The 25,562-nt window shown below is 43.2% G+C and overlaps 1 long non-coding RNA gene across 1 annotated transcript; it reads left to right on the top strand.

Moving 5' to 3' along the window:
* Window positions 1–7,277: 7,277 nt before the first annotated feature.
* Window positions 7,278–10,106, top strand: LOC115293829. The gene is made up of 2 exons (XR_003909621.1): window positions 7,278–7,740; window positions 9,873–10,106. It is a non-coding gene; the product is annotated as an uncharacterized LOC115293829 (long non-coding RNA).
* The last annotated feature ends 15,456 nt before the right edge of the window (window positions 10,107–25,562 follow it).

Raw genomic sequence — 25,562 nt, 5'->3', positions numbered from 1 at the left:
GTCCCTGCCCTCCCCTCTTCCAGATCTTCTGGAAGCACCTTTCCCAGCTCATCTAGGATTCACTTCCCCAATGAGAGCCCCATCACCATGGACTGTGTCTCTTTGCTCATAAGGGGAACAAGCTCCCACTTTTCTTTCCTGCCCTCTGATGGGGAAAGAAAAGCCAAAAAAAGCATGTGCTTTTTTTCCAAACATGTAATTCTTTTTTAAAGTTCATTTATTTATTTTTGAGAGAGTGAGTGAGGACAAGCCAGGGAGGGGCAGAGAGAAAGAGGGAGACACAGAATCAGAAGCAGGCTGCAGGCTCTGAGCTGTCAGCATAGAGCCCAACACAGGGCTTGAACCCAAGAACCGGGAGATCATGACCTGAGCTGAAGTCAGATGCTTAACCAACTGAGCCACCCAAGCGCCCCCAAATATGCAGTTTTGATACATGTGCATACACACAGACAAACATATAAATATACAATAAATATATATATGTACATGTAAAATATATTATATAATATATAATATAGGCCATTGCCATTATATATTATAAATGTATAATATAATAATAGAATACATAATTATATATTTATATATGTATGTGTATATATATATACAATGGCATGCACTATTTCCACACAGCTTCCAAACCACTCATCCTCAAAATGAAGATAATATCTACAATCATCAGGCCTTTATTTAAAACCTCTTGGCTCTCATGGTACACGTCCAATACCGCCGTGCCCAGAAGTCGATCCCTGTGACAGAACCACGGTGGCATGCTTATCTTTGGTGATACCAGAGATAAGAAAATGCTGCTCCTGAAATGGATGCGGGCAGACACACACCGATGCTCGCCACGACGCAGTTGTGCTCGGCTGCGTCCGTGTGATGGAGTCGGTCATGTGCCTGAGACTCTCAGGCGTGTGTTCAGAGTCCTCGCCAGCACTAGTCAGAATGAATTACAGCCAGCAGCCACCTATGTGATAGATTATTAATATTCATTTTCACTTAAAATCACCTCTCCTGGCTTCACATGTAAGGGCTGAGAGCCACTGCGGTTAGCGGAGTGAGGGAAGCAAATAACCAGCGCGTCAAATTGACGTACTGCCCGTAGTAAGCACTCGGTCCGCACCACAGCGGTGAGGGGCCAGCCCTGGAGGCCGAGCAGACAATTATGGAGCATTATTACTAAACCGTGAGAGGGGAAAGCATACCATTGCTTTCAAATTTGTAGCGATGACCAAAAAAAATACGATACAGCTACACTGGTGGATGTCAACTTAGGTATCCACAGAACAGCGCCGACCGCTTGCAGACGGCATATGGGTCAGTCACACGGGCCACTGGGTTCAGAATGCAGATTCACAGAAGTTTTTCTTCTACTTCTCCTTCTCTCTATAACCCAGAACTACTCCCCTCCTGAGATTGAGAATAGGCTGAGATGTGTCGAGTTGGAAACTGCTGTGATTGAAGTCAAGGAGGCTGTTTCCTGCTTTCACGGAAAGAGCCTAAATGTCCATCACCTGATGAGTGGATCAAGAAGATGTGGTATATATACACGATGGAGTACTACATGGCAATGAGAAAGAATGACATATGGCCATTTGTAGGAAAGTGGATGGACCTCGAGGGAGTCATGCTAAGTGAAATAAGTCAGTCAGAGAAGGACAGATACCATATGCTTTCACTCATAGGTCTAACAGGAGAAACAGCAGAGGACCATGGGGGAGGGGAAGGGGAAAAATAGTTGGGAAGAGGGAGGGAGGCAAACCATGAGAGACTCTTGAATACAGAAAACTAACTGAGGGCTGATGGGGGAGTAGGAGAGTGGAACATGGAAGAGGGCACTTGTGGGGAAGAGCACTGGGTGTTAAGTGGAAACCAACTTTGCAATAAACCATTAATAAAAATAAAATAAAATAGTATCCAGTACCTAGGCCAACTCCTGATGCATGTAGGTGACCAATATTTGTTAACTTAAATAAATGCATTTAAAAAAAAATCTATGTCCATTTCCATTAAAAAAAAAAAAAGAATCAGCTGAGAGCACACTGATCCAGCAATCTGACTCCAAAGGTATGACCTGTCATTCAACTGCCTGATCTACACTGGGTTGGAAACATCAAAGGAACTAGTAATGAAGACCTTTACTTCAGTTCAAAGATACAATAAGATGGCCAAAAGTAAAACAAGCAAAGGGAAAACCAAATACACTGACAGCGTAGGAATATCTTCCGGACCTCAAAATATTGCCAATTGCAGTTGAAAATGAAAATTTGGCTCTCACAGGGGTGGCATAGTGGCTCAGTCAGTTAAGCGTCTGACATCAGCTCAGATCATGACCTCGTGGTTCATGGGTTCGACCCCTGTGTGTCCAGCTCTGTGCTCACAGCTCAGAGACCTAGAGCCTACTTCAGATTCTGTGTCTACCTGTCTCTCTCTATGTCCCTCCCCCACTTAGGCACCTGCTCGCTTGCTCTCTCTCTCTCTCTCTCTCTCTCTCTCTCAAAAATACAGAAACACTTAAAAAAATTGAAATTTGGCTCTCCCATTAGCCATATAAGTTTCTATCCCAAATCAAAAGCCAACTACAGCATTCTGTACTTTACCAATTTTCAGTTTTTCTTTAAATGATCGTAAAATCAACAGTCTATCTGGAAAACCAACATGATAAATGTAAGAGCTGCCGAAGGACAGCCACCAAGTAGTTGGTGCATCTACCAGCAAGGGAAAATGCAACGTATTTAAGACACCCATTTCAGGACGTTCTTTGACCTCATGGATTTCACTTGTTTGGAGGATGCACTGTGGCAACGAGCAGTTGCCTCTGGGCACATATTACACAGCGAAATAGAAAGAGACAGTACCTGCCAAAAGAATTTACAATCCTCTGGAAAAAGATAAACATTCCGTACCCACACCTTATTAGTATGTATGAAGTGTACAATCTAATTGTGTAAAAAGGATTTTACATTCTCGGGACTGACGTTCCACTGAGTACGCATCCGTGAGCACATATAGGGGAACCTGGTTATTCAAGAAAATTTTTCTGTAACTTTTTTCTTCTGTTTTTTATTTATTTTTGAGAGACAGAGAGGCAGCATGAGCCAGGGAGGGTCAGAGAGAGAGGGAAACACAGAATCTGAAGCAGGCTCCAGGCTCTGAGCTAGCTGTCAGCACAGAGCCCGACATGGGGCTCGAACCCATGAACCATAAGATCATGACCTGAGCCGAAGCCAGATGCTAACCAACTAAGCCACCCAGGCGCCTATGTAACTTCCTAATAAAATCCATGGTTTACAAAGTATCAGCAGGAAAGGCACCACATGCCAGGGATTGAATAAATATTCTAGCTCATCTTGACCTCAGGTATCAGAGTATACCCAAAGATAGTCCTAATCCTTGAGAAATGTGCCCACAGCTGGCTCACATTGCTTAAAAATGGAATGCCCTCAAGGAAATACTTCTGGTGCATATCCTGGTTCCAAACACGTGTTGCTTCAGAATCCCCTAACCGTGAGCTTCTCTCCCTTTGGTTTCAGAGAGAATGTGTGGTGCAGAGTTCTGAATATTCTTTGGGAATCCAGTATGTGGTACCATTAAACTATTTAAGAGAAACAAGCAAACTAGGAAAGAACAAGCAGTTCTAATAAATCACCAATGGTACAGAGTTGGAGCAGCTCATGGAGGTGCCAGGGAGTACATTTCAGTTTCAGTGCACAGCTCGGGGGTCACTCCTTCCAAAGAGTTGGGAGTGCTGTTCACAGGTCACAGTGTAAATGACACTTGAGGGACAGAATGGTGGAAACCCCAGGCCCCTTACCCAAGCTCCATTTTATCTGTTTTATAGAGAGCTTTCAGATAAGATTTCATGCCTAGGTTACTTTTGCAGAAATTAAATTGCCCTAAAAAACTGTGTTTCCTCTGAGCACATGGGTGGCTTGGTCGGTTAAGTGCTGAACTCCTGGTTTGCACGCAGGTCATGATCTCAGGATGGTGAGAGCGAGCTCTCCACTGCGTTCCACGCTGGGTGTGGTGAGGAGCCCGCTTGAGATTCTCTCTCTCCCTCTCTCCTCTCCTCCACTTGCTCATGCTCTCTCTTTCCAAAATTAAAAAAAAAAATCTTAAAAAAAAACTGTGTTTCCTCTACTTGTGGATGTTCCTACTTGTTCAAAAAAAGTAGAGACAGAAAGGAAAGACTTAAATCGTGCACAGATACAAGTCACACACATGGGAAGGGCTGAACACTTGAAATGTGCACAACTGCAACTAACCATCCTAACTAACAATCCGATGCTGCGGTCGCTAGTATCCCCAGTTGTCATATCTCAGCAAAAACTGAGATCCAGAGAGGTGACGGGGCTCCCTGAGGAAGAGCAAGCTAGGAAGGGGAAGAGTTTACACAGGATGGACCCTAAAGTGACGATCTGTACCCCTACAACTACCTCTTGCTTTCCAAGATGCGGGACTCCTGACAGCAAGGAGCACCCTCTGAGCACTGCATAATGACGTACTGCTGAGGTTAATGCTATCATTTGTGGGGCGCCTGGGTGCCTCAGTGGGGTAAGCATTTGACTCTTGATTTCGGCTGAGGTCATGATCTCATCATGGTCCATGAGTTTGAGCCCCGCGTGGGGCTCTGTGCTGACAGTGAGGAGCCTGCTTGGGATTCTCTCTCACTTACTCTGCCCCTCCCCAGCTCATGAGAACATGAGCTCTCTCACCCTCTCGAAATAAATGAACACTTGTTAAATAAAATCATAACATAAAATGCTATCATTTGGAGTTAAATTATACACTGTCTTGTCCCAGATTCTACTACAAACAGCAGCAGAAGCCAGAGATTTGAAACCCTTCTCCCCGTTAACTTGTCTTTCAAGAGGTTGTTGAAGAAACTGTTTGCCATGATTGTCTCATTTCAGCACGAGAAGGCTCTTATTCAGCAGAATAACTGGGAGGATTTCAGATGAATCTGCAGCAGCCCTGGCTCGGCTCCTTCCCCAGAGCCGCACGCCACCGCCATTTCCTCCTCCAGCTGGCTGGGCGCTCCTTCCTCTCCCAGACCTTCAATCCTACACCAGGGCCTCACTGCAGGGGGGCAGGGGCGAGGCCCAGAGAGCCGAGGGGTGTCCTTTTCCATTGTAAGTGCGGGCTCCTCGGTAACATTGTAGAGTTCTGCGCTCAGAATTTTTCACAGTCATTTTGTGACATCACTCTTTTCTTCTTTTGTGTTTGAGATGATTCTGAATCTACTCTGTGCAATTTTCCCACTCCCCCTTGACCCTGCAATCACGATGGTACCTTGAAGTACCATCTAAAGTAGGGACAAAGTACAAGAACCACTTGAGCCACGTTCAAGAGGTGCCTTTTGAATATAAAAGGTCTGCAGTTGTACCAAATTTTAAAGGCCTCTATCCTACTTCTTGGTGCCATCTCTCATCCTCCATGCTCACCGCCATCCACTGATCCACTGGGGTCTAGTCCTCTACTCTGTGACCGAGAAGCCAGAAAGAACAAGGAAGAACAAAATGAAGATACATTGGGACAAAAGAGGAAAAAGAGAACAGAAGCGTGGTGTCTAAGGTTGTACGAAGGCCCCTTTGGGCATAGGACAGCAAACCCTTGGCTTGTGAGCATAATTCATTCTGGAAACATGCCTGTAATCCAAATCACCTGTGTATCAAAGCAAATTTCCCCATAAGGTATAATGGAAACTCAGATGATTTGTTCCACCACCCAAAAATATTCATATAAAAAGGATTGCGATACTGTTATATAATAAAATATAATAAAGAAAATACAAAATAGAAAGAAAAATAAATTGATCTGCACTTACCATTGACAACTTGTGTGGCTGGTGTGAGGGAGACGAGAGAGGAGGGTTACTATGTAGGACGACTCTTACTATCACTAACGGATGTTGACTACAGCACAGCATTAATAAACTCTTGTCATCCACTGTATTTAAGGTAACTGGCAATAAGGCAGCAGAGGAAAAGGTCTCTGTCTGCAGGCTGCCTGACATAGAATGAAACAATGCATTCCTAAGCTCACTCTTATATGAAAAAGCAAAGGACTGTCCATAGTGCTTTGAAGTGACAAAAAATACACTAGTGTCAGTTGTGGGCACGTTCCAATGTTCTGAAAAATCACTGATTTCTTCCAAACACCATAGCCTGAGACCGAGCATCTGAGCATGGGAGACGATCACCCATAATTGTGTGACCGCGTGTGCATGCCAGAAAGAACCATTGGTTCAGTTGTGATCATGTGACATCCGGCATCACGTACTACTCATGTTGTAAGATATCGCTCATTATCAAGTTAAAATTTATTAGAAATGCTTGCTCGCCCTGCAGAACATTCATAGAACCAGTGCCTTTGCAATTCAAGGTTTTACTGTATCTAAAGTGGATACACTTTACCGAGTATTTGGGATGCATCTAGTATTCGGTTGCTATCAAGGTGACTAAATGCATCCAGCAGGCGAGCAAATACACACATAAGGCAAGAACCATTAAGGGGAATTAGAATTTGGACAATACCTACCCTATGCTGAGCCCTAGATATAACTATCAAATCTGCCTCAACAACTCAGTCCATGGTTATAAAACTAAGAAACATTTCCCCTAGTCCTCAAGGATCTCAATATCCTGAGAATCTAATGAGCCCCTTGCCTGACCCATGTATTTCTTCTCCAGCCCTCTAGCAGCCAGACAGTGGGTTGGACTCACCCAAACGAGGTCTCAAATTACGAGCGGATTCTGATTATCACTGTCACTCCTTTCTCCTACATTCGTAAGTAAGCGAGATGACCCTACAGAGCCATTTTTAAGAAGTAAATTGGCATACTTAACCACACAGCTGGCCCAGATTGTCACTAACCCCCTGGTCACCCTGACTTGTGAAACTGATCCGTTGTGGCCATGTAAAAGTCGCCATATACTACTGTGACATTTTTAAATGGTCACAAACTCGCGTGATGAAGTCACATCTTGCAATAGGGGCCATCTTCAGCTGAAAGGTTAATTCTCTTAGCAGCTGAAAAGTCTGCCCTCTCGGGCATATCTCAAAGCTGAGGATTTATTACAGAAGACACAATCTCATTGGGCGTACCGCGGAAATAACCTTGTTAAGAATGTAGAACGAAGAGCGGCTATTCCAACAGGGTTGAGGCAGGTGAACAAGGTAAGGGGAGCAGGCAGTCGCGTATGAGGCCGCTGTGGGGTGTCATTTATGACGCTGTAATAATCTGGGCATGTCCAGTGTGAAGAGAGCGGTGTGCCTGGCACCGGGGAGGGAGTAACAAAAGCACCCAGTGAGGAAACCTCCGTGTAAGGATGCCAAAAATTCACCTCCGTGAACTGAGGGGATGATGGCAAAGGGGCTCTGCAGGGTTGGCCAGCCTGCTGACCATGCTGTCACAAAGGCCGGCTCCAGGCAGCTAAGAAAGAGCTTAATTATCCAGCCTTTCCTCATCTGTGAGTAGGAGGGAGCCAGCAGGAGGAGCGCGCTGGACCACCAATTAGGTTAGTCAGGAGGTTATTCAGTCTAAGATCAGAAATAGAGGTAAGGCAGAGCCAGTGGGGGGCAAAGCATCAAAGGTCCTCCGGGCCATCAGGGGGTTCCCCTTCCCACTGTGGACCAGGCCATTCCCATGACCTGACGCTTCAGTAGGTCTTCATTTCCGGCACCACTGAAATTCTGACCTTCCGTCTCAGAGAAGGATGTCATAACCCAGGATGCCCGGTGAGCATTAATCAGTGACGATTTTCAATACATTTTACTGCATAGTGAGTTGGACTACCAAGTGCTATTTTATAACAACACTCGTTTTAAGAATACATCACTCTAACAAGAGCACGTTTCTCTGACGTCTACGATCATCACAGCTCACAGAATGGACGTCAGGCGCGGAATCATTCAACAAGACACTTCAGGCTGGAAAGACTCGTCCTGGGACCTCCTTCAGGGATGTTCCAGAGAAATCTTTTTCCGTCTCTGAAAATATCCCTAATCCTCGACAGAAAAACCTGAATAACTGAGCATATTCTACGTACATTAGCACTACACTATGCCCTAAGTCACGAAATCACAATGGAGAAACTGGTAGAGGACAGGGTTTAAGAGAATTGTAGCCATTCAACTATTTAGAGGGTCTTCTTTTTACCTTCCTATTAAGAGCAGACACACATCGAGTGGGCTAAATACTCTAAACCTAAATACATAAACTCTCCCTGAAATACACAAACTCTCCCTAAAAATGTGTAAATTCCATACCTGAATTATATAAACAATCCTAGCCAAAACCAAACCTAGTACCTTGTATTCTCATTTGCCTTTTGGTTGCAGGATATATTCATACTCATCCACATGATTTCCTGAGATAGTTTGATCTCCTACCACCGGCCATAAATAAGCGGCAGGAGAAAATTAATCTATTTAATATTATATATCTTTTTAGTAATTTACTCTATAAACATTTATTTTGTACTCTTCTGTATACATTTGGATTCAACTGGCAAAGACTGACTTGTGTGATAGAATTTAATAATTACAAAAATATGCTGTGTTTTATTAAGTCTATGCTTAATCTTAATAAGTACTCTTAATCATCTAAAACTAATAACTGATCATTATTGATAATGCTTTCCATTTTTCATATCTTTGAGGTAGCCAATGTCATAAATCTTGCTATTGTAGTAATATAATATATTCTGTTTTAAAACATGCCCTAAAATACATATGTATACATTATTTTCTTTACTGTGAGTTTTTTTTCCTTTTATTCCAGTTTTGAATACATTTTGGGTTCCATGTTGGGACGGAGGAAAGAAAAATCCAGGTGGCTTCACTAATGCTCGCTGGTGGGAAAGGATAGGAATAAGAGTAAACTCCAGTAATTTTACCCCTCCACTAAAACCCATCACGTTGGTACTTCTTGACGCTGTGAGTCAGGGGACTGTCCTCTGCATCACAGTTATCTCCTTCCCCAGTGGAGGACGAGCAGATATAAAACGCTGCCTGACCTGGGACAATGGCTCAGGATAATACATGCCACATGGATTAAAAATTTATATTTTTCCATCTCTGCTTGGAATACAAATGAACATATTCTTGTCTCGTGGAAAGTGATTTCTTAGTCAGAGCTGAAGAGATGTGTAACACCTTAAATTCTGTGGGGTTTGCTTTCCTAATTATATTTCACAGGAAATAAGCCAAACAACCAGCGTCCCTGGCGGGAGAGTCCCAGTCCACATACCCCCGCATACAGATAATCTCTCTTCACAGCTAAATCCCGGAAGGTGCGAATGGTACAGCTTCACCACACGCACGCACGCACGCACACACACGCACCTGTACCATGTCAATGTAACATTTTTCATTAAAGATTTTGTTCCACATCACACCACGTACATGTGTATGAGTGCGTGGGCATGCGTGAGGATACTTTCACAGTACCTAAAATGTAATAGCTATCTTGTGTTTCCAAATGTCACTTTCCTGTTTTCCCTTTGGCGCCAGGGAGGGGCTAACAAAAGCACCCAAGGAGGAGATCTCCATGTAAGGATGCTAAAAGTCTACCCCAGCGAACTCAGGGGTTTTCCACCAGCCACGTGGCAGCACGCTGACAGAAATGTGGGGCAGTTGGTGGGGGGCGTTGGTACGTGCACAAATGGGTATATCCAAAGTCTGGAGCCTGTCTTTTGCCCCATAAGTTACCTACCGAGGAAACCTTTTGTTATGGCTAGCCATGTACCTTTGTTTAAATACATCAACAGAGAACATTTATGTTCCCCCTTGAGGCAAGGGTTGAAGGTAATCTACAAATATGTGTCATCTTTTGAAACATGGCATTAATTTGTTTTGATCTCTCACAGTGCTGATTATCCACATTCCTTCTAACGAGGACATGGCCTTCCCCGCAGGCCCTTTTCCTTCTTGCCGCGTCCTGGATTGCTACAGTTACCATGATTGAATACAACAGCATCACAATTTCTGTGATTAGAAATAATTCTGGGTATGAGTAGATTCAGAGATGACTAAAATCATTATAATGCCTCAGCAATGCTGGACTCAAAGATTTTTCTTAAAAATAAACTACTCTTTTTGAATGAAATAAAAGTGTTATTCATGCTACTCACAAAACAGAGAAAGTTTTTTCAATGCATGAGTAGAAAGATGCGGGCAGAGAGCAGAAAGGAAAAGATGCTTAAGATGAAATAAAAATTGAATTCCTATAATCATATAGCAAGAATGAAACTTAAGCCCCAGGCTCTCAGAGATCCAAGGGAAAGGCTGAGAGCTTCAAGGTGAAATCCCAACTCAGAAGATAATTCAGCTAGCCATTGCAACCATCTGGGGGGAAGAATGCAAAAATGCCCAGCCAAAGGCAACTATCAGAAGTCGACATTTTTCCTTACAACGAGTCTCTTTTTTTAATGTTTATTTATTTTTCCATGTGAGAGAGAGAGAGAGCACGAGCAAGCACTAGCTCAGGGGAGCGTCAGAGAGAGAGAGGGAGATAGCAGAATCCGAAGCAGGCTCCAGGTTTTGAGCTGTAAGCACAGAGCCTGACTGGGACCCGAACTCATGAACTGTGAGCTCATGACCTGAGCCAAGTTCCGACCCTTAACTGACTGAGCCACCCAGGTGCCCCAAGGTGTTTTACATTCTGTTGTTATGCAGTTGTTCTAAGGTCTCGAAGTTCAGTATGCATTTTACACCTGCAGGACCTGTCACTTTGGCCTAGCCATGCTCCAGGTGCTCGGGAGTCACACAGAGCTGTAGGCTACAGTGTTGGACAATGCAGATACAGAGCAAATGTGATTTAAAAAACAGCAATCATGAATTCATTAAGTGGTACGCAGTTTCCCTTTTGACACACACAAACACACACACACACACACACACACACACACACACACACACACCTTAATCAATGAGCAGTATAAGCTCCAAGGATATAAACAAGTTAAACAGTTTAAAAAGTCAAAATTCACCAACATTAGAATAATATGTGATTCTGCCAAAGGAAGGGAGAGAAAAATCACCCAGTCTTTAAAGGAACAGAAGCAGTAGCAAAACACATGGTATGTAGATGTGGTTATGAGGAATATCAAAACGTTTTTCATGTCTGAACTCAAAAGACAACTGGTAAAAACAAATATTTGCCACAAATATAACCAACAAGGTTTTAATAATTTTAAGGAGCACGTGTAAATCAAGGTGCAAAATGGTAAGAACCCCAACAGACTAATGGACAAGGACAGGAACAGAGAATTTGGAAAAGAATAATCAAATAGTGAGCAATCAAATGGGGGGAGGGGCCCACCTCACTAGTAATCCCAGAAAGGCAAATTTAAACAAGAAGATGGTTTAACACTCTCTTCTTCTCCAACACCCAACATTCATGTCTTCTAGCTGTTCTCATCTTTGATACAGCCTTTGAGGGTATAGCTATGATTAGCAAAAGGTATGACATCATATCTTCTACCATTTGAAAGAACTCTGGATATAGAGTAGAAAATGACTAAAAAACATTGTAATAGCTGACTTCTTTCATATTCAAAGAATTTGAGAGAGAGAGAGACAGAGGTACAAAGAATCATGGCATACCGGAGTGCACAGGACCTCAGACATCTGAAACAGGGAAGGGGAGCACCTGGGGGGCTCAGTAGGTTAAACGTCTGACTTTGGTTCAGGGCATGATCTCATGGTTCGTGAGTTCAAGCCTCACATCAGGCTCTGTGCTGACAGCCTAGAGCCTGCCACAGATTTTCTGTCTCCCTCTCTCTGCCCCTCCCCTGCTCCTGCTCCCTCTCTCTCTTTCTCTCCTTCTCTCTCTCTCTCTCTCTCTCTAAGAATAAATAAAAACATTAAAAAAATAAAAGAAAACACAGTGAAGAAATGGGAATGAAGCTGTACTTTAAGGAAAGGTATGTTTGTTTTCCAAACCCTTACACCCTCAGATATCATAGGTTGATCTCAAATGGTCAGCTGCTACAATGACATCTAGTAAAAATAATGGCAATAGTAATCATCAAGAAAGATAAATTTTTACGTCCATGTTTGTGGCAGTACAGGAAAGGCATTAGTTAAGAGGTTAAGGCTCAGCCTACACAAATCATAATGAATGTAACAAATGCTAATATAGTACCTACTAAGTGCCGGTGCATTCCAATCTAATCCTCACAATAGGCATTATTAACACACCCATTTTATAAACCAACAGGGCATCTTACAGATGAAGACCTAAGTAACTTTTTTAGGAACACATTGTTAGTAAGATATGCATTAATTACTATCCTGCCCATAGGAGATATAAGCACATTCTTAAAAGCAGGCTGAATTTCTGCTAATTAAATATTTAATGAATGCTTATTATGTTAGCATATTGGTATTAAAGAGGTCCAATTTGGGGCACCTGGGTGGCTCAGTCGGTTAAGCCTCCGACTTCGGCTCAGGTCAGATCTCACGTTCGTGGGTTCGAGCCCCGCGTCGGGCTCTGTGCTGACCGCCAGCTCAGAGCCTGGAGCCTGCTTCCGGTTCTGTGTCTCCTTCTCTCTCTGCCCCTCCCCCTCTCATGCTCTGTCTCTCTCTGTATCAAAAATAAATAAAACATTAAAAAAAATTTAAATAAAGAGGTCCAATTTATGACACAATTGAGTTGCCTTTTATCTGCTGTAGTAACACTCACGATACTGTAGCAAGGAATACCTTACATGTACTAAGTAAAAAGCGCGTTAAAATAACTTTGTAAGATTTAGGACAGCTTTACTGCATTCATGTTTGTAGAGTTACCTGGCTGTCCTATCTTGCCTTCAAGGGTTTGGGTGGTTTATGAGAGCAGTCCACCTTTAATCAGAAACACAGGCTCCCCTCACTGGTATCACTGGAAAAATCAATGTTATTTCCGCTTCTCCCTTAGCTCCAGGAAAGAGGAGTAGAAAACACCATTTTGGAAGTGGATATGAGATGGGGAATGTTCCACAAAACAAAAGAGGAGATGAAAAGCCTGCTTTTCTAGCCTCTTAGGATGTAGAGATAAGGGGAAAGGAGACAAAGTCTTCCTGAATACATACTCTTGAGGCCTAAGTCATGGAGAAGAAATTATGATAATTCGGTTGAAGCAAAAACTCAAAGAAGAGTGGAGCTATTTCTTGTTTGTGTTCTTGTTTGTGTTCAAAAGAGAGCGCACACCCTCACACGCCCAATCCCACCTGTTCCGTTAGGTTGGCGGTGACAGGACAGTGCATTTAGCAAGGAAAAGCACCTGGGTTGGACTCACTGGCCACCCTGGGCTCCTGTGTGGAGCAGAAGGGCCTGGACACTCTCCCATACCATGGACTTGCAGAGAGAAGCCAAGCCTGGTCCGTCTCAGGAGGTCATGTCGGGATTTGTCGTGATGGGCTGAAATAAGCCTGTGGTTCAGGGCTGCAGAGCTGGTCACCCCAGCCTGAGGGCGGAAAGGAGACACAGCTACTCCATCATGAATTCACCAGGCACAGACGTGAGGATTAAATGGCAACACCAGGCAGACAAGGATGGCGTCAGAAATCGGAGGCCCAGAGGAAAGGATAAAGCCCCACAGTGGGTCTCGGGCCACCTTCTTGCCACTTCAAAGGTGTCTGAGCCTCACCCTAACACTAATAACCCAGACTCCATCTTGGAGACAAAACGGGAAGAGGAAGAAAGTCTGAATTTATTAGCATTTATCTGAAAGGGAATGAGTCATCACTGCTTTAAGTTTTTGAAGAGAACTAAAATTTGTGTGTTGGATTAAACATGACTCCTTTTTATGCACTCAGCAGGGCAGGGCTCAGGAAGATGAATAAATTTACAGAAAAAAAAAATAAGTGACATTTTTTGCACACGTATCTGAATGTAGTGTGTACCTATTATTATTTGACATCAATATGACATAAAGGAATATGTTTTCCAGAGACCTGCATTATGATGGACTTTCCTCCAAAATATTGTCATATTGTGGGAGAGAAAAAGAGAGAGAGAGAGAGAGAGAGAGAGAGAGAGAGAGAGAGAGAGAGGAAGAGAGAGACTCTGCTTTGGAATTAGTTTCTTTGTAGAAAAACCTGCCATTAATAGCATTACTTAATCCATAATGATCATCCTCATGATCATACTATGAGGGAAAGTTTTTTATCATCCCCATTTTACAGATTCAAAAAGTGAGGCCTGGAAAAATTAAATGACTCACTGTGGTTGGACTGCTGATATGGGATAAAGCTCACATTTTCTATGTTTATTGCCTATTCTATGCTACTTTTGGGGCAAACAAGTCACTTCAGGCTAGATGTGTCCACTTTTCCACCAGTCCTCTGATTGCTAAAGGTTGCTCATCGGAGATGAGAAGCCCTTACCTTTCACCAGAGGCCACCATCTGACTGACCCATTCCATGGGCTCCAGAACCTGCGAGCTGGATGTCCCCATTTGGTGCATCAATGTCACCTCAAATTCAGAATGCTCCCAGCTCAATGGGGCTGTTTCCTCCCAGAATCACTTTACTTATTGTATTCTCCACTTCATCTTGGCACCAGTATCTTTTCAAGTCACCCCTGGAATCAATTCTAGAACCACCTTCTGTTCCTCATCCTTCATATGTAGTCTGCATCAGGTCCTGAACATTCAACCTCTCTATAACCTCCCAAATCCTGCCTTATCTCTACTTTCACTTCAATTTGCTGGTCATGAAAGTTGGCTGTAGAGTCATAGTTAGTTAAAATCTTGATTCCAAAATTTATAAGAAATATGACCTGAAGCAGGGTCTTAGCTCAAGCTACCATAACAAAAATACCCTAGGAAGCCTTAACAATGAACAATTGTTTCTCACAGTTCTAGAAGCTGGAAGTCTGACACCAGGGGCCAGCATGGTTCTCAGTGAGAGCCCTCTTCCTACTTCCATATGGCTGTTTTCTAGCTGCATCCTTACGTGGTGGAGAGAGGGTACTCTGGACTCCTCTTCTGCTTATCATGGTGGTTCTTCTTTCATGCCTCTCCCCACCTAATCACCTCCCAATACCATCACATCGGGGATTTAGGCCTTTAGCATTTGAATTTTGAGGAAACTAACAAAGAGTTTATAACTCTTCCTTGCCCAAAACTTCTCCATCTATAAAGTCGAGATGAGTAATAGCACCTGTTGCTCAGGGTGCCGCATAAGGATTAAATCATGTCTGTAAAACACTTGGGAAAGTTCCTTTTAAATAATAAGTATATTTGCATCATTCTTGCACATATTCTTCTCCATTGACCCACAGTGCTATGACCAAGGTTCAGCCCCTCTTCAACTTTCACCTGGACAAATTATAATATAACCACAACCACCTCCAAAGTCCTCCAACCCCATTCTTCTCCAAGTCAATATGTATATTGCTATAACTAAGACAGAGATGGGATCATGTCACTCAAAAAATCCCCAGAACCAGCAAGGTTAGGAAGAACCCCTCCGATTCAGCATGCAGTGCCCTCCATGACCCAGCCCCTGACACTACCTGAGCTCCCCACCACCACCCACCTCTCATACAATGCTGTAGTCCTGCTGAATTACTCACAGTTCACTGAAAACACTATCATGTTACTTGGTTCTTTGATTTTGTTCCCACCCTTTCCTCTGCCTGAAATATGTTCTCCTCATAACCCAGTTCTTATCTTGGCACACTTGAAAAGCTTCTAGTCATCTCTCAAAACTCCATTAAAACATTTTTTCTCCATAAGGAATTTCCTATGCCATTTTTTATGCCACAGCATACTCCATACATGGTACTTACTTTAACTTAGCAAACTCAGTCTCCTATGCTGGACCCAGTACTCCAGAAGGTCCTACTTTGTCCATCTGTATGTGACCTTCCCGTTTGGGACAAAGACTCCAGGAGAAGAGGATTCAAGCATCCAAAGTCTGCATCTCCCCCCTCCTTCTAAACCCAGTGATCAGATCCAATAAGTGGCCCTGAGCTCTCTTCCAAGGCTTGCAAATTGACAATACCACCAGCATACTCATTAGGGATCAGCAGAGGGCAAATATTTGCAAGAGAGTATGAATGGCACTTGGACATAGAGTTTGAATTGTGCACACATACCTGTAAGGTTCTGCGTGGTATAGGATAAAACCAGAGATAGGAAAAAATTAGATTGGGAAAACCATTTGTTCTCTTGTCTGAAAATGTTAGGAGCATGCCTGTCGATGTAATTTCTGTCAGAGAATCTACAAAGATTTAGGGCTAACCATTTAACTTTATGAATATTTCTATAATCTACAAATAATAATATAGGCCTATCTCATTTACTCTTTACTCAAATAAAAAAAAAGTACAGTTGATTCTCATTATTCAGAGTAGTATGTTCCAGAAAGTTGCCATGAACACTGAATTAGCAAATACTGAACCACTGCTCCTATGGGAAATATAGGACTAGGTTCCTGTGAGCTTCTGTTCACAATATATTCATCAACCAATCAATGCATCACCTTGTTTTATGTGTGTTTCTCTTTAAAGACACCTTACTTAGTATATATTGCTGATTTATTAACATTGAACAGTGAACAACACTATAACTCATACCTGATGATGCTTCTCGAACACATGTAATTTCTCTATAAGCATATTATAGCCTACTTGCACAAAGAAGCACTGGATAGTACTTCAGTACTAGGCTTGGGAGCCATTTAAACAGTGATATCACTAACAAAAAGCACAAAAATGTGAAAGACATGACACTAAATAGATCATTAAAAGGACACTTACTTGGAGCATGAGAGCTGAAACAGGAAGTAAAAGCATCACCTTACTGTACTTCAGCAGGGAACATGCAGATTAGGCAATTCACATTTTTTTGTCACTCTCTGCAATGTTCGCAAATGACTATAAAAGTACTTTATTAACTGTGCAGGAGAAGGCAGGTATAAATGCCTTTTAGTAAGTAAGCAAACTCACAAATACAGACTACAAATGAGAAAGATTGACTGTAGGTAGAATTTCAGGATCTCCTTTAAGGATTCACCCCATCATGGGCCAAGATCCCCAGGGATGTATGGTGTCCAGAAGGGGAAGCCAGAGAAAGAGGATGGCTTATTGGTTCATACATTCTACATGTATTTACTAAGTGCCTCTTATGAGCCAGACTCCGTGCAAAGTGCCAGGGACTGAGAATCCCCAGTTTATTCTCAGGGAAGATTTGGATGAGCTAAGGAGACCACTTGATCAGTAACACTAGTAAATATGAAATGACAAATTGAGAGAAATGCTCTGGAGAAAAGAAACATGGTTCTATAGGAGCTTTTACAAAGTACCCTCGCAGACTGAGGATGTCACCAACACGGGGGGTGGTCTGCACAACAGCCTCTTCTCTCTTCTTCCTGGACGGCAGAGTCTTCCTTCTACTTAGGTGTTTTCCCTCCCTATGACTCAGAGAGGGGATTCTATGGCAAGCCCAAGTACAAGTCTACCACGGAGTATGTCAATAAGCATGACACCATTACTCTTGCAACAATTGCTGCGTATCTGCCTACAGCTTCGTGAGAAGATAGGACAGCCAGCATCACACCTAAGAAAGAGTGTCCTGCTCATTTACAGAGACATTTAGCAAGAGCCGGATCCTCTTCTTTCACTGTATGTGTCCTGTGGCAGACATCTGGGAGCCATGAGGGAAGCCAAAATGACATAATGAAAAAGGTAGAGGAAGGTTGATGCCATCGTTGAGGTGAATTAAACCAACTTCAACCCTCTCCCCCCAACACGCATGCGCGCGCGCACACACACACACACACACACACACACACACACACACACATTCCTTATGTAAGATAATAGATTGGCCTCAGTATTTAAGCCAAGAGCAGCTGCTCTGTCTAACTCCAAGTGACACCATCCACATCTGAGTCTACTAAGCGAACTTGTCCTGAGATGTGTGACACAATCCCCTATATAAACCAGTCAAGAAGGAAGGGCAGAGTAGGGATCATAGAGTTCTCTGAAGAAGTGAAGATTCAATGAACATCCAGTGATGAGAAGGTATCAAGGTGAGAGAGCCTGGGAGGCCATATCCAGTCCTACTGAACACTGAATAGGCCCACAGATATGACTGGTACAATCAGGAACTCCCTTTATAACTGAATTCTGATATTTGCTGCCCTCTCCCACATCCAGCCTTAAGGAGGCCCTAGTCTACATTCGACCCCCTGAGATCCCCTTCTGTACAAGAGAAACAGCACACCACTCATATTATCATGTAATGTTGATCGGCCTTTGCTTGATCAATAACAAATAAACTGAAAATAACCTAAGTGAGTTCCAATCCACATGTTGCCAAACCGTAAGGTATTCCCTTACAGTGTGGTGTAGTCCCAGGTAGGAAAGATCTTCCAGGAAGAGAGAATAACACACACACAAAAAAAAAAAACCTGTGGGAGAAGTAAACTTAATGCTTTCAAGAACCTGAAAGAGGGAGAAGGGTTGAGATGTGGAATGAGATGAAGCTAGATGTAAGGGCGCACAGATAAACACACAAGCTAGAGAGGGGATGGCTATTATGGAATGTTCTGGAAAAGGACAGGAAGGCCTAGCCTCCATCAGGAGAAGGAACACCTGTACTACAAAAGAAGGGGATGAGGCAAGCTGAGGAAGTGAGATTTGGGAGCTGAGAAGGTGCTCACTGAATGCTCCTAATTGATCTGGGATGTCCTATGCTGAGACTGAGGGCAAGGCTCCAAGTCTTTCCACACCATCCAAGGAACTGCATAGGAGCATAAATGCACCCCCTGAAAGTTAACCTCAGCCAAGAATGTTCCAGGCTTGGGTTCCCAAGGCTTTGCAAACTATATATACCCCATATCCCGGCATTAGCTAAATCATGAAGACAGCGTCAGAAAAGATTCATCATCTGCCCTTACAGACCTGATCTCAACTCCATTTTTCTGCTAAAAGACTCTCATCACCTAAAGTAACAACAGTTTCCCCTTCATCCCCTGAAATGCAAAATGTCTCAACCATCTCCTTCCCTGAATAATCAAGTCACATACCATACCGTTAGCGGTCATGCACAAAAGGCGTCCCCACAAACTTCTGATTCCATTGGTTATCCTGGAAAAAGGGCTTTCCACCCACCGTACAACTAAAGGTTATCAACCCTACGTGCCTCCTTGGTATGGGAAATTAAACTGGGGCAAAGAGGGTTGGGGCTATGATCACCTTTGGAAACAGGGGGCTTTCTTGAGTGCCTGAAAAATGATTTACTCTGCCAAGGGTGACAAGAATGACATCAGCAGCAGGACATCCATCAATAGCTCTCTTTTGCTTTCCCCCTCAAGACAGGAACGTGGTCTCTGTTCTTCCATTTCCAGAGTCTAGCGCCGAGTCTGCCACATGGCAGGTCCAAAGACCTCGAGTTCCATTCAACAGGTAGTGCATGTAATCGGCATGAGTCCTCACTCTCTTGCCTGCCAGCTACAGGAGATCCTTAGGTTAGAAAGACTCCTGAGTCCTTCTCCAGGATGGTCTACAATTTCTGAGCAAGATCGTTAAATTACCCAGTAATATCCAGCCTTTCTTCTCACCTGCTAAATTTCAGTATCAGATCTGGGCATAGTACAAGTATATTCAGCATTTCATCTTTGCTCCCAAAAGTTAAGGAAATGTCCTCCCGTTTCAGTGGAATTAAACGGCCTCTCAATCTCTCCAGGAAACAGCCCATGTCTATTTTAAGTGTGTAGGGAAGACCAGCCACCTGCTATGGGTTCTAGGCGCAGTCATGGGGTCTCCCATACATTTCTGCATCAAAGACCTGATGTGCACATTACTTTCCCATCATACGGCACAGCCCACTTACTGCCTGCAGGAGAGAGACCCCCTCAGTGACAGCTTTGGCACCTTGTCAGGCTTGCCCCTAAAAGGCCCATTGATTCCACAAAGGTTGTTACTCTTTGTTTTCCCAGGTGATTCAATTCTGCTAATAATCCTGAGCAGTTAGAAACCCAAAGTAGGAAACACAGATCTGAGAGCAAATTCGGACCTCATTTGTTGCTAGATTCTTCATTTTTAGCCCCACTTCATTCACCAGCACAGGCACAATGATCTTTGTAAAATGTCTTAAGAACCCTATCGTAAATAAAAATGATAAATGTTGACTTTCATGGTCTCTTTCCAGCCCTAAAAATCTATGATACGTTTTTTCTCAAGACTTCACATTTTCAAGGCCCAAGGAGGTTGAAGTAACAAGCCAATGTAAATAGCAGGTAATGGGCCCTGATAAATATTCTGAACTGAAAGAGTAACCAAAGGGAAAGAAAAGAGAAAAAGGAAAAAAGTAAGAAAGTGTAATAAAACTGCAAATGTCTTTACAGCTGGCATCAGAGATGGAAGGAAGCCTCAAACACTGCCCTTGTGAGCAACTCAAAACTAAGCAGGCTGTGAACACCGCAGAGAGCACTTCCTGCCCTCACAAAACCCTCCTTTAAGAATGGCAACAGCTTTGACTTCACTATTCCAAGTGTGGAGACGCGGCACCGGGCAGCCAGCTGTCCCCACACTTTGTGCTACCAAGACACGGCTTGGGTGAAGGTGCCTGGACTGTCAGCAGCCAAAGGGTGACTTGTGTTTTCTGGCCAACCGTTCAGCCTAGCAGTTCATCTCTTCTCAGGCACACACACAAAACAAGGTTTTGCCTAGAAACTGGACAAAACAGAAGAACCAAATCTATATTTGGTTTCTGAATCCTTATGCAGCTTTCTCCCAGCCGTCTTTCTGGCCAGTCTCCCCCTCGGCTACTTTGGGACCAGATCCACAGCCACCCTTTTCATTCTACCTTTTCGAGTCTGCTGAAAATAAACCTGCCCAAGGCCACCACGCAGAAGTCTTGTCGTCCCCTGGAGAAGCGTGTCCTGGTGCACCTCTCCACGCTATCTCTGATGGCCTTCTGAAGGTGCTGCTCAGAGACTCTTAGGTTACCAGAATGATTTTATGCTACCAGGTCAAGATGTGGGCTCCTTTTAGGAAGAGCAGAAAAATTTTAAAATCGATAGTAGGTTCGTGGTCTAGATTGGGGCCTTGAATTATTTAAAAATTTTTAAGTTTGCAAGTTAAAATGTAATAAGTGAAATTTTGCTAAAGAAATGAAATGAAATGAGATAAGATAAGATAAGATGATAAGATAAAAATAAGAGGTGCCTGGGTAGCTCAGCTCAGTTGGTTTAGCGTCCCGATGGTTATTTTCGGCTCATTTTCGGCTCAGGTCACCATCTCATGGTTCGTGAGTTTGAGCCCCATGTCAAATTCTGCACTGACGGTGTGGAGTCTGCTTGGGATTCTCTCTCAGTCTCTTTGACCTTCCGTTGCTCTCTCTCTCTCAAAATAAGTGAACATATTTTTTAATTAAAAAAATAAAATAAAATTGCCCAAAAAGCACAACTTCTCTGAAATTCCTGCAACATCCTTTCTTTGCTGTACTTCCTGCTTCCACTTCCTGATTTTTTTTCATACTATAAATCTGTCTTAATACCTTAGATCTGGGGGTATCTTTTGGTTTTTGCTCTTCAATTTCCTCCATCATAATTTTTTTTTTCTTGGACAGACTGCTTAATGTACTCAATATTGGAAGCTCCTGGAGAACTTAATAAAAGTAGGAGAACTGTTCATTGTTTATATTAAGGGTTCACAACAGAAGCCTGGCAAGATAAGGATGGGAGAGCATGTGTCCTTTTGGTTCCCTGTTGGGGCAAAAATGAAATTACAAACCAGTCTGTATTCTACGCATGCTGTGCACTCTACGTCTGTGTTCACTGTTTAGAATTATCAGTATGACATCCAGACTCTGGAGTCATTTTTCTGTCATAATTTTTATTTAGGGAGTTAAAAAAATATAGTGATTTTCATTAGGCAACTGAGCCATGACTGACATTATAACAATTTGTTCCAACAAAGCCAATATTTTTTCTGCTGTTTTTTAGTGCAGTGCATACCCACAGGGCTAATGTGCTTGCTGTTTAATCCACTGATACCATCTAGGTTGGTCTCTTTTTATCCCTTTGTGTATGTCCTGGGGCCAGGGAGAGCATGGTGTTCCGTCTTCCTGCTTTAGAATCCTATCTCCCCAAAGCACTAAAGAGTAAATAACTTAGAAGAGAAAAGCATCCCAGAGCATCTCACTAACAAAGAGGATTTTAGCTGTTTCCAGAATGTTCTTTACGTCAGGGTAAGTATTCCACTTCTCAATAAGTACATAAATGGACCCTAGCCTTATCAATCCTAAAACCCGGCATTCCATATTTTCCTCCTTCAGTTTTCAGTCTTCAGTATGTAATGACATGTATACTTATCTGTCCTTTTCATCATGAAGCCAATTTCCTCCCTATTAATTAACCTCAATGTTAATTAGCTTATTTAAGACCTACTTGTAGAGCTTACAGAAAATAACAACATATCCATGATGTCAGCAATCAAAGCCAAACAAGATTAGGATGAGGCCAGGGATAAAAGTTCCTTAGTGAGACGCAGGAATCAAGGAGAAAGGGGTGTTATCACTTCAAAAGACTTTGCACAGGAGTGTTAGTGGCCGTTTGCTTATTTGTAAGAGCCATTTGAGAAAGACTCATCCGAGGAATAAACAAAAAAGAAAGCTGTACCTATATGCCAGTGCTATTTCACCTTAACCCTCCAGCCCTCTGATCCTCTACTCCTTCCAAAGCACTAGTCCTGGGACAGGGTGGAATTGTTTGGCTCCCCACAAGTATCTGATGAGCCCACACTAGCTCATGGTGGGCTAGCAAAGAAAAAAAGACAACAGTTGCTCATGTTTACGTAGGATCCAATTGTGGTGGGCAGATTTTAAAGAAATTCCTCCCCTTGGGAAGACATACAGCACCAACGTCTAAGTGGTCCACCGGGTGCCATTTATTACCTCATAGTCCTGGGGTCGGTTTGCCTGCTTATTTCCAGTACAAGGCAGGCTGGGAACTATAGTATCAACCTTTCAAATCCCACCTTCCTTGAACCCTTGGCAGAAAATGCTCCATGTACCACCAGCCATCCTGAACATCAATGTTATCAATTTCAAGTGTTTTCTTACCACTCTGCTTAGTACCATGAGGCAAACAGGCACAGTATAAAATATGGTTGCTACTGGTGCTGACTGGCCATTATAGCAATGTGCAATGCATGTTTGCAAACGTGCATGTGTATGCCTACCTGTGCTCCTACGTACCCTTGACTTTGACCTGCTTCCATGTGTCCTTTCTTTTAAAATGTTATTTATTTTTGAGGAGTAGGGAGAGACAGAGCACAAGCAAGGGAGGGGCAGAGAGAGAGGGAGACACAGAATCAGAAGCAAGCTCCAGGCTCTGAGCTGTCAACAAAGAATCTGACGTGGGCTTGAACCCATGGACTGTGAGATCATGACCTGAGCCAGTCAGACACTCAACCAACTGAGCCATCCAGGTGCCCCTCTTTTTTTTAATCATGGGGTTTTTAAGTGGATTTATGTATTTTGAGAGAGAGAAGAGCAAGCAAGGGAGCAGCAGAAAGAAGGGGAGAGAGAGAATCCCAAGCAGGCTCCATATTGTAAGCACAGAGCCCAACACAGGGCTTGATCCCATGAATCGTGAGATCAGGACCTGAGCTGAAATCAAGACCTGGACGCTTAACCAACTGAACAACCCAGGCGTCCCTGCTCCGCTGTTTCTAATATTCCCTAAAGCTACTCCCCTTATCCCGCCTCCCACATCATCACCCAGCCACAATCATAGATTATTCAGAGCAGTTCAGCAAACACAGGCAGCTGAGCAGCCAGAGTGAGGGAGTTTCACACAGATCACAGCCCACTGAAGCACCACAATACTTACACTTCTGCAGGTACGGTCAGCACAGCTCAGATTTAATTAAAGCACTCAGTCGCACCATTACCATTTTTGGTGACAGCTCAGGTATAAATATATTAAGCACAATTCTTTCCAAGCACCACTTGTCGGCACTCTCCTTAAATGCCCTTTTGTCTTCTCAATCCTCTTTTCAAGGCCCTGAACTTTTAGCTTATAAACGATTAGTTCCTATACACCTCCCCCTTCAATTCGCAAGTTAAAATACCATCTTTAGCCCTTTTTTGGAATCCTCACGAGTAATAAGTCTCTTGCATTGGACCATAATTCCTGCCTTTTAACCTTAATCCAAACCGCATTGACACCCCAACCTCCTTCCTCATTGCTGACTTCTCTATGTCTCGTCTCACACAGGCCTGGATGTAAATTTTCTCTCTTCCTACAGGTCCTGGGCATTGCCTTGTAACTCCTCCATACCATGCTCCGGGCTTCGATTTTTCCTCTGTTTGCTGTTGGAATCCTTTTCTCTCATGTATTCACTCATTCATCCAACATCTATTTACTGAGCGCCAACTAGGTGCCAGGAACTGTTCAAGGGCCGGAGGTATGTTGGTGAACGAAACAGATTAAGATCCCTGCCTTTTCAGAGCTTACAATCTAGAAAGCAATTTTTAAAAATGAACATCCAGCTTAAATGTTACTAGACTGTGGTTAGTACCTTAGGAAAAAGAAAAGTAGACCAGGGCAAGGTGAACAGGAGTATAATGAAGGTAACCTCATGGGGGAAGGCTTGATCTTGGCAAGAGAGTTAGCAAAGCAGACTTGAGGAAGAGCATTTGAGAGGAAAAGACAGCCAGCTCAACCAAAGGCTCTCAGGCCGAAGGCACTTTGACCTTGTCTGGAACATTCAGTGAGCAATAATTGGCCAGTGTGGCCAGAACAGTGAGGGTAAGGGGAAGAACAGACCCCTCTGGAATATTACCCAGCCTTCTCTACTTGCTGATGGACTCAGGGTCTTCCAATCAAAGTAGAATCATATCCCTTTTAAACATGATAATTTGCATCTGTGTGTGGGTAGCTCCTAGACCTTTAAAAGAAAGGGGTTGCCCAGGTTAATTTAAAAAATCCTGACACAGATTACTTTGCATGACCTCCTCCAGATGGGGGCTATCTTCTTAAACTTCTATCACTCATATTTCTGGGGGACATGCAATATCCTTGCTCTGAATGAACAGACTATGTCTCATAGGATACACCACGAGAAGGCAGACACTGAGTGGTCCACAGTAGAGGGGGAAATGTGTGAAGAAAATGAGCGAGCCACCAGGCAAGGTAGATGAGAACAGGGCAACGGTCCTTTCCCACTGATAGGACTCGGTTCTTCTCTACCCCGTCTTGGCACTCCTAATAAATTTGTATGGGTCCAGGGACATGGGAGAGATGCATGCATCTTGTCGAAGACAGTGTTGAGGCAAAGAACTGCATAAGTAAGACTGATTTAAAAAAAATTGTGCATTAAACAAATAATTGTTGTCTTGTGGGGACAAAGATGACTAGAATATGGCCCTGAACCTAAGTTGCTCACAGTCTCCTTAGGTTGTTAAACCAACACACAAGCAGAATATAAATTAATAAATCCTCTCAGTTTTAAAGGCAGTGGCTCTAAATCAGTATGCTCTTCAGATTTCACCTCTGGGGGTGTTTTTTACAACGCTCTGGCAGCCCATCCTGACACCTCTAACCCAGTGTTTT

The sequence above is a fragment of the Suricata suricatta genome, chromosome 6 (genome assembly GCF_006229205.1).
Source record: "Suricata suricatta isolate VVHF042 chromosome 6, meerkat_22Aug2017_6uvM2_HiC, whole genome shotgun sequence".
Lineage (NCBI taxonomy): Eukaryota > Metazoa > Chordata > Mammalia > Carnivora > Herpestidae > Suricata > Suricata suricatta.
The sequence above is the reverse complement of the archived record's forward strand: the minus strand, read 5'-3'. Positions and strand labels throughout refer to the sequence as shown.